This window comes from Rousettus aegyptiacus, unplaced genomic scaffold (assembly GCF_014176215.1).
Source record: "Rousettus aegyptiacus isolate mRouAeg1 unplaced genomic scaffold, mRouAeg1.p scaffold_m13_p_7, whole genome shotgun sequence".
NCBI lineage: Eukaryota > Metazoa > Chordata > Mammalia > Chiroptera > Pteropodidae > Rousettus > Rousettus aegyptiacus.
The window spans coordinates 102571260-102582194 of NW_023416310.1; the positions used below are offsets into that span (position 1 = coordinate 102571260).

A 10935-nucleotide genomic window follows, 5' to 3' on the forward strand; every position below is an offset into this window, starting at 1 on the left:
TGAAAAGGCAAGATAACGTGAAAGGCCTGCTGGCAGTTCTAGCTTTTAATCCATTGGTTTCCTGTGGTTTTAGCCATAGGGATGAACAAATTTGTTCTGTGAAGAGCAGCCACGTAAAGACTCTTTTTCCTAGTTCCCCTTCACAGGTGTGGGAAATAAATTGTTAGCAATCCCAACAGAAATCTTCCTTTGTTTTGCAGTTGTCCTCAGTGGCTTGGCTGCTGGGCTGATCTGCAGATTGCAGTCTGTGAATGTTGCTTGATTTAACCTTCTCTTGGCTCCTCCCTACATTATTCCACATTCATCATGTTTTCTCCCTGCCAGGACTTTGGAACCAACCACTTCTTCGAGGGACCTGCCCTGATTTTTTACTGGAGAATAGTGTTTAGAACATAAGATCAGTCTATAGCTATGCTACCCTGAACGACACTGAGCCAGTCTGTTCTTGGCTGTTAAGCAGGGTCGGGCCCAGTTAGCACTTGTATGGGAGATCACCTTGGAATACCAGGTGCCATAGGTGTGAAAAATAAAATAAGGGATTGTAAACTGACAAGGCCCTTGCAATCTGTAAGGTCAACCATGTGCTGCCTCGCCTAAAAAAAATCTAAGATCTGCATGCTGTCTTGATATGCTTCTTACACTTTTTGAATGATAGTGTTCTAATGTAGTTAGACAAGGTGCGGAGGCTTGCCATTTGCTGGAGGAAATAAGATGTTTTCACCTTCAACATTTCCCAGCTTTCTGTGCTTTCCTTTCACTGGACTCTTCCTCGGGGACAATGCTTTCTTTGACAACAAATGGAAGAGGCCATCTTTTTTTTTTTTTTAACGCCTACAGCTCCTGGTTTTCCTAGGTGGTCTCCCATCCAAGTACTAACTGGGCCCGACCCTGCTTAGTTTCCGAGATCAGACGGGATTGGGCGTGTTCAGGGTGGTAGTTAAAAATTGTTGTTACTGCCTCTCTTCCCCCCTGAATGTAAATTCAGGCATAGGATAAATATCCATTTTCTGACACCAGACTGTGTTCGTGACAAAAAAAGGAAATATTTCAAATTGTATTTTTATATGCTGCCCTACAGGTTTTTACAGTCTGGGAAAATTGTGCCAGAAAAAGATTTAGATGTATGTGTGTAGTAAAGACTGAGGAAGGCCTTATGAAAGAGGAAGAGAGAAAAGAAAGCCAATAGGATACCTGGGCTGCACACAATCTCAAATGAATTTTAGGAGAGGAAACAGATGGAAGATGACCTGGAAATTGCCGATGTTCTTGAAAAATCTTTTGTGTACCCTCAAGAGTTCCTGTGCCTGCTAGCCAAGATAATTAGTAATATCAACCACAAACAGTAGCACTGGTATTTGAAAGGTACTATCTACCAATGTACAAATAACACTTAAACAATGGTTTCCTTGGAATCAATTCACTATCTAGTTGGAGAGACCACACACACATACGCACACACACATGCACACACATGATAACATAAAGAACAGTGAAAAGATGACTTTCAGTTAAACTTAGTTGATTGAACCTATGTGTTTATTATTATTCCTCCTGAAATGTAACGGAAATGGCAGAAAGAAAACAAAAAATATAAACTCATAAGGCAAAGAGAAAATGAGAGGAGATGAAAGAGATGAGAAATACAAATCTTTTGAAAGCTAGAAATTTGCTGGAATAGTGGATGCCAACTTAAACGACCAAGAAAGACCAAAGCATAAGCCTGCAGTCAAAGTCAACAGGAAGCAAGCCAATTTATGCCACAGAGAGGCTCCAGACTTACTGACACCATACACTTGGTAGCCAAGGTTCTTGGAGGGCTCCAAGACAGAAAGATTGGTGGAAAGTTGGTTTAAGAAGCTATACCCCTGAGCTCCTCTCCTGTTCATGCTGTCCTAGTGGGTTGATTTTTAAACAATTTTATATCCCTTTACTGTGACATTTTGTGAGTGAGCAGTAGTAAATGCCTGTGTTCGACCTGCTACGATTAATGAATATTACGTTAATTTAAAATCAAAAAAGATACAACGGAAGTGGCCTCATGCTAAGAGCATATAGGGCTACAGACAATAAATGCCGTTAGATCACACTGGTAAATCCCGGGTACTAGATCTTACTCTCCCCAAAATTCTGGACAAAATCAAGAATGAAAAACCATGAAACTGCTGAGTAGCTTTTTTTTATGGATGTTGTGCTGTACACTTGATAAAATGATTCCCTTCCTTAAGAAGTCATGAGGTGACTTTGAAAACATGATTTCTGTACGAGGAAAATCTGTAACAAAGTCTAGGAACACAAAACATGTACTCCAGTAAAACTAGGAAAATCATCCCTAACTAGTTAACTGTCTTAAAGGGACTCAGTGAGTATGTGGACAAAAGAGAAAACACTTATTCATGCAAAATTTAACAACTATTACTAAGTACCTGTCTGTCCTCTGAGGATTCATGGGCTATTAAGAAACAGTTACAGATAGATCTTAAGTGCTGCAAACAAGTTGCTAGAGAACTAAGGCTTAAACGATTGCTGGAAGAGTGCAGCGAAGACTTTCAAGGGAGGCTGAGAAAGAGTTGAGCAAGGCTGGAAGCCTGTTTGTATGAGAGACTATTACAGGACAAGGCTGCAAGGCCTTGGGAAGAGGATTGCTGTATTATCAAGAGCATTACATATCGGACTAAGGATTTTGTATTTTATCTGAAAGATGACAAGAAAGCCTCACATTCCAGAAACATTTAAAATCTTTTTGAGAGTGTCGAGACTGGAAGCAGATAAACCCATTAAGTGACTTGACCTGTAAGAAGCAGCCAGGCCCTATGACTCCACTAAGAATAAAATCATCTGTGACCCAAATTCTACAATCTCAGTTTGTCTGAGATGATCTAACTTTTAAACCTTTCTTTAGGATCTGGAAATATTAATATCATCCAGGAAGAAGTCAAAATAATAATAAAAGTTCCTTCAGAGAATATCAAAAAAGAAAAAAGAATAGCAATAGGAGTAGGAAGACATAAATATTAAGACAGAAATAATGAAATTAATAAATCACATAATGTTAATGTGTTCGTAAATATGTACGTGTGTGATTAATACTCAGTTATATGAAATACATAGCTATTTAATCTGCTTGTAATCGACATTTAAATACTCAAGAAAATTTATTTTATTACATTTATTGGTTTAATATATTTTGCATTAAAATAAATGAATGAGTGATATTTTTGAGACTGTGCAGAAGTAAAATGAAGGTCGCTCCTGGGGACATTGGTCATCAGAGCCTTGGACGCAGTGACTCACCTTTATTACTCTCTGCTGGGCCTGAGGGAATACAGCCCTTATGACAGAATCTATGTTGTGTGATTTGGGGACCGTGTTTATAATTTACACAAACCTAACACATTTATACTAACCTAACACATTAACAATGAGAGTGGAAAGGAGGGTCAGATATAAGAATATATTAAGGAGTTAGAAATGAGCGAATTTTGTAATCAGTTGATTATGGTGGTGAGAGAGGTATACTTCGGAAGGTTTCAAGATCTGCTGTTGGGATGACTGAATAAATATTGAAATAAAAATGTTTATTTCAGTATAATTATAATAATAGTAACTACAACCTTGACAAGTATAAACTGACCAGCAGTGAGAGAAAGGTCAAACTATTTTTATTAATGTAATGGAATACTGTAGTTTTTGAAAATTTCAGATACTACTTGGGTATCTGAAAATGTGTCAATAGAGTTTGATAGTGACTAAATTGCTAACAGTTCTCAATTTAGGTGATAAGGTTATAGATCATGTTTTCTTTCCTTACTTTCAGATTTTCTTTTTAGAACTTTATTGAGGTACAGTTGACATACAATAATCTGCACATATTTAAAGTATATAATTTGGTAACCTTTGATGTATGTAGACACTTGTGAAATCACCACATACAAGACAATTAAACTACTGCCCTCCAAAGATTCCTTGTGCCCCTTTATAATCTTTCCCATCCATTCCTCCTGCTTACCAAAACCCCACCAATACCCAGACATCTATAAATACAGTTTCTTTAACTATAGGATAGTTTGTATCTTTTGAATTTTATATAAGTAAAATGATTTAGTATGTACTCTTTTTGGTCTACCCTCTTTCAGCAGAATTATTTTGAGAGTAATTCTTTTTTTTCACTTTATTTTTTATTTTTTTTAACAGTTAGGTGTATATATATATATATATATATATATATATATATGCATTCACCTCCCATAGTTAGATTTCTGTCACCACGTATTTGACCCCCTTTACCCTGTCTACCTCCTTCCTTCTTCCTTCTCCCTCCTCCCCTCTGGTAACCTCTAGTCTGTAGTCCATGTCCATGAGTCTCTGTTGTCCTGTTCATTTGTTGCTTTTAGGTTTATATAAGTGATATCATGTGATTTTCAACTTTTTCTGTCTGGCTTATTTCACTTAGCATGATTATTTCGAAGTCCATCCCTGTGGTCACAAATGGCAGTATTTCATCTCTTCTCATGGCAGAGTAATATTCTATTACATATATGTACCACAGCTCCTTTAACCAATCATCTATCATAGGACACTTCAGTTGCTTCCATGTCCTGGCCACCATGAATAATGCTGCTAAGAACATTGGTGTGCAAATATCTTTGTGGATATGGGTTTTCGAGTCTTTGAGATAAATACCCAGTAGATAGATTGCTAGTTCACATGGTAGATCAATTCTTAGTTTTTTGAGGAACCTCCATACTATATTCCATAGTGTCTGTACCAATTTGCAGTCCCACCAGCAGTGTAGAAGAGTTCCTTTTTCTTCACATCCTCTCAAACATTTGTCATTACTTGTCCCGTTGAGAGTTATTCTTGTTCTTATGACTATACACGGTTCATTTCCTTTTTTGTCGATGAGTAGCATTCCATTGTACGGACATACTAAATGTGTTTTTCCGTTCATGTGTTAATGGACATTTACATTGTTCCCAGTTTGGGGCTATTACAAATAAAGCTGCTATGAACATTTATGTACAAGTCTTTGTACGGATATGTACTTTCATTTCTCTTGGAGAAAGTGCTGGGTGGAATGACTAAATATACTATGAACCCTAAAGCAACCAACAGAATAACAAAACAAAGTGTTATAGCTAATAACCCAATAAAGGAGATAAATGGAATCCAAAACAAACAAACAAACAAACAAACAGGAAAAAGACAACAAAAATCAAATGAGACAAATAGACAAAAAAATCAAAGTGATAGCTTTAAACCTAATCATGTCAATAGTTTCATTAAATGTAAAATGGTCTAAGCACTCCCATGGCAATATAGGGACTATCAAATCGGATAAAAGGGCAAGACATGCTGCCGATCAGAAATGCACTTTAAATATAAGCACACAAATAGAAACTCTAACACTAATAAAAGGTAAACTAGAGAGACCATATTAACATCTGACAAAGCAGATTTCAGAAGAAAGAATATTACCAGGGCTGAAGAAGCTCATTTTGTATGATAATGTGGTTAATTCATCAGAAGGACATAGAATCCTAAACATTTATACACTGAATAACAGATTATGAAAATAAATGAAGCAAAACTGATAGAAATAAAATAAGAAATAGATAAATCCACAATAATGGTCAGAGATTTCAGTACTCACACTCAACAACTGGTAGAAATTCAGTAAAGGTGTAAAAGACTTGAATAACAGAACCAACCAATTTGACATAAATAACATTTATAAAACACTTCACTCAACGGTAGCAGAATACACGTTCGTTTCAAAGTGCACCTAGAACATTTACTAAGGTACATTTACCAAGGTGGCTCATATTCTAGATCATAAAGCAGTCTTAATAAATGTAAAAGGATTCAAGTCATACAAGGTATACACGAGGTATACCCGACCATGATGGAATTGAATTAGGAATCAATAACAGAAACATCTCTGGAAAATATCCCAATATATGGAAACTGAATTTTATTCCCCTTTGAATTATTCCCTGTTTGAATTTTATTTCCTTTTACTTTATAAATTTAAATGTTTATAAAAAAGTATAAAAATACATTTTGAAAAACGAAGTTCTCTTTGCAAGAAAGTTTTAACTACAAATTCAATTTCTTTGTAAATATATAGCTATTCAGATCATCTGTTCTTGAGTGAGAATTGTTAGTTTGGCTTTCAACGAATTTTTCTATTTCATCTAATATGTAAAATGTGTAAAGTTGTCATACCATTCCCTTAGAATCTTTTTAATATCTGTGGAATCTACAGTGATATATAATGATATTGGTGATATGGTGATATTGGCAATTTATATCTTCTCTCTTTATCCTGAGCAGTCTGGCTAGAGATTTATCAACTCTATTAATCTTCTCATAGAACTATCTTTTGGATTCATTGACTCTGTTGTCTGTTTTCTATTTTGTTGATCTCTGCTCTGACATTTATTATTTCCTTGATTTTGCTTGCATTTGAATTTATTTGGTTTTTCTAGTTTCTTAAGGTGCAAGCTGAACTTTTTGACTTGAGACATTTCTTTTTTTCCCCTAATATTCAGTGCTAAAAATTTTTTCTACATAGTGCTGTAGAGGCATTCCGCAAATAGAAATATGTTTTGCTTTCATTTTTGGTTAGTTAATTAGAAATACTTTCTAATTTTCCTTTTGTATTCCTCTTTGACACATAGGTTATATAAGAAGTGTATTATTTAGTTTCCAAACATTGGGAGATATTCTAGAGAGGTTTGTTAGTGATTCCTAATTTAATTCCATTGTGATCAAGTGTACCTTGTATATACTATGTATGACTTGAATCTTTTTACATTTATTGAGACTGTTTCATGGTCTGGAATATGAGTCACCTTGGTAAATGTACCTTAGCAAATGTTCTAGGTGCATTTTGAAAATAATGTGTATTCTGCTCTCACTGGGTGGAGTATTCTAGAAGTGTTGTATACAAATTATGCATATGGATAAGGACTGGAATAAAATTGGACCAATATAAAAAAATTAGACTTTAGTTTTTATTAGTGGATGTTTTTTCTTGTATAAGTTGCTTAAAATCTTTACAAAGATATGAATGATTCTTATGGTATACCACCAGCCTCCAAGATGGTTCTGAGGATTCCCACTTCCTGTTCTTTATGCTCTTGTGTAGTTCCTTCCCACACTGAATCCAGATGATGTATGTGACCAGTGGAACAGTACAAAAGTGACAGTGTATGACTTCGGAGGGTAGGTCATAAAAGACAGTACAGCTTCTGCCTTGTCTCTTGAAACATACTGGGCTAAACCAGCCTCCCAGATATGAGGATACTCAAGCAGTCTTGTAGAGAGACCACTGTGGAGAGGAACTGAGTCCTCAAGCCACAGCCAGCAGCACCTTGCCAGTCTTGTCAGGGAGCCACCTGGGAAGCAGATCCTCCATCCCAAGTTAAGTCTTCAAATGACTACAGCTGCTCAAGAGACCGCAAGCCGGAACTGCCTAATGAAGCCACACCTCAATTCCTGACCCATAGAAATTATGAGACAAGAAATGGTTATCGTTGTTTTAAGCCATTCAGTTTTGAACAATTTGTTATGTAATCATTTAAAAAAAAAACAACTAATGCTCATGTTTTGAAGTAAACTTTTATTAAAAAACCACATTCAAGCTTCTGCTCAAAGTTCATCTTTCATAAGTTTTTCCTCACCAACCTAGCTAAAATAACACCTGCACTTATTCTATCCCTTTGCCCTGCTTTTTCCTTGTGGCATTTACACCTGAAAGGTTTGTGTGTGTTTTCTTCTCCAGTAAAACAGAAGCCCCATGAGGACAAGCACTATTTTGTTCACTATTGTCTCTAAGGCCTAGAAAGCTTATAATGCTATGTGGTATATGATAGGTACCCTATAGATAATTATTGAAAAAAAAATGAATGAGTGAATGATACCAAATAAAATCATTAATATTCACATTTGCCTCAATAGTATACTTGGATTTTATTTGGTGGGGCATATGTGAACACTGAGTCATGTGTGATTTTGTACTAACTAATTTTCTTAATGTTTGCATTAGAAGGATTATAACAAAAACTTTTTAAAAAGAAATAATAATGTTCAGACCTGTATTCTTTTGTTGATTCATTTTTTTTAAAGGAAGTTAAGAGGCAGCCTATAAAACGGCCCCCAATAACTCCTGATCCCTGGTATTCATGTTCTCATACCTTCCCATCCCACATTAAATGGGGCTGACTTGCACAGCCAATAGGATATTGGAGAAATAAAAGTGACTTCTGAGGCTAGATCATAAATGACATTTAAATTTTTAAGTGGAATATCTTGCTACAGCTGAATTTCTTCACAAGAATAAAAAATGAAAAGGAAGTTCCAACTAAAGTTTCTGAGTGACTCATTTGTTATCCAAGCAAGGAAAGCCATTTATTGATGGCTAGTTCATTAAATCATTGTAGTAGCCAAGAAATTCATCCTGAGAAAATTAACTTGTTTGAGATTATTAGCCTTTCTGTGAGAACAGTTCCTTAGAGTTGAAGTCATTGAGAGCAACATCAATAGTCAATTAAGAAACAAGGTAAGCGATACTGGTTTTCTTGAACTTTTATTTTTTTTATAATAACTTCTTGAGATGTAATCAACATATCATACAATTCATCTGCTTAAAGTGTACAATTGAGAGTTGTGCAACCATAACCAGAATCAATTTTAGAACAGTTTTATCAATGCTACACTATTAGCAGTCGTTACCTATTTCGCCCACAACCACTTAGCAGTAGGTAACCACTAATCTCTTTCTGTCTCTATAGATTTGCCTATTGTGAACATTTCATATAAATGGAAGTATATATTATAATATTTTTGGTGAGCCACTTTATTCACTCAGCATAATGTTTTCAAGGTTCATCTCCAGTATTGCATGTATTAATATTTCATTTTTTTAAATTGCCAAATAATATTCTATTGTATGGAATACCATATTGTTTATTCATTTATCATCTGGACATTTGGGTTGTTTTCCATCTTTTGACTATAATGTTGCTATGAACATTTGTGTACAAGTTTTTGTGTGGGCATTTGTTTTTAATTCTCTTGAGATGAAATTTTTGGGTCAAATGGTAACTTTATGGTTAACATTTTGAGAAACTGACAGACCATTTCCCCACCATTTTACAGTCCCACCAGCAATCTATAAGTCTTCCAATTTCTTCACTCTTTACCAACATTTGTAATTATCTGTCATTTTGATTATAGCCATCCTAGTGGGTGTGAAGAGATATTTCAACGTGGCTTTGCCTTGCATTTCCCTTATGGCTAAGGATGTCAAGCATCTTTTCATGTGCTTATTGGCCATTTATATACCTGCTTTAGGGAAATGTCTATTCAGATCTTCTGCTCATTTTTAAAAACCTGGATATTTGTCTTTTGTCTTTTTACTTTCTTGATGATGTCCTCAGAGCACGAAAGTTTTTAATTTTAATGAAGTACACTTTATTTTTGTTATCGTTGTTGCTTGTACTTTTGGTGTCATAACTAACAAACCATCGCCTAATCCAGATCTTGAAGATTTATGGCTGTATTTTCTTTTAAGAGCTTTATAGATTCAGCTCTTATAATTAGGTCTTTGATTCATTTTGAGTTAGTTTTTGTATGTGGTATGAAGTAGGGAGTCCAACTTCATTCTTCTGCATATGGATATCCAGTTGTATCAGCTCCACTGATTGAAAAGATTACTGTTTTCCCATTGAATTGTTTTGGAATCTTTGTTAAAAATCAACTGATGCTCTTTCCATAAGCGGCCTGAGGTGACCTCCGAAATTGGTTTGCTATTCACTTAACCCAGAAAACCCTCATAATCATGCAAATCAAGAGGTTCAAATCTTTGTGTTCACTTTAAGAACACTCATGAAACTGCCCAGGCCATCAAGGATATTTATATCCGAAAAGCCACCAAGTATCTGAAGGATGTCATTTTACAAAAGCAGTGTGTGCCATTCCGTCATTACAATGGTGGAGTTGGTAGGTGTGCCCAGACTAAACAATGGGGCTGGACACAGGGTTGATGTCCTAAATGCTGAATTCTTGCTGCACATGCTTAAAAATGTAGAGAGTAATGCTGAACTTAAGGGGTTAGATGTAGATTATTTGGTCATTGAGCACATCCTGGTGAACAAAGCTCCTCAGATGCAGCACAGAACTTATAGCTCATGGGTGGATTAACCCCTACATGAGCTCTCCTTGCCTCATTGAGATGATCTTTACTGAAAAAGAGAAGATTGTTCCTAAACCAGAAGAGGAGGTTGCACAGAAGAAAAAGATATCCCAGAAGAAACTGAAGAAACAAAAACTTATGGCCTGGGAGTAAATTTAGCCTCAAATAAAAGTTTTTAAAAAAATCATCTGATGATAAACATAAGAATTTATTTCTAGACTCTCAATTCTATTCCATTAACTTGTATGTACTTGACTCTTGATGAGTAAATGAATGTTACCATTACCGGTCAGTTGTTTATTCAAGGAGTCAGTGTTGAATTCGAAATGATTGAAAAATTAGTCTTGAAAAATTAATCTTGAAAAATAGTCCACATGGGACAACTACATGTGAGACTATTTTCAAAGAAGTTGAGAAAATATTAATTCAGTACAACCTAAAGTTGACTAGGATAGATGTGCTACATTTGATGATGGTACCAATATGTGTAGAGCAGAAAAGTTGGACAGCTTGGATTTATAAAGCTTTTGACAATGTAAGACGTTTAAATCCTGTGGCAAATATATATTATGTGTTATTGAATCAACAATGTCAACAGTGAACATTGTTCTTCTAGATACAACTATCATGAGTTCCAGGAATTTTTTTTCTTTTTCAGAATTAAATCTGACTATTCTGGCTTGCTCTACCACACAGAAATTTTATGGCTTAGCATTGGTAAAGTATTATTGTGTTTG

The 10935-nt window shown here is 35.3% G+C and overlaps 2 pseudogenes; one reads left to right on the top strand and one right to left on the bottom strand.

Moving 5' to 3' along the window:
- Positions 1-828: 828 nt before the first annotated feature.
- On the bottom strand, positions 829-945 carry LOC118605766 (annotated as a pseudogene).
- An 8850-nt stretch (positions 946-9795) lies between these two features.
- LOC118605529 lies at positions 9796-10351 on the top strand (annotated as a pseudogene).
- The last annotated feature ends 584 nt before the right edge of the window (positions 10352-10935 follow it).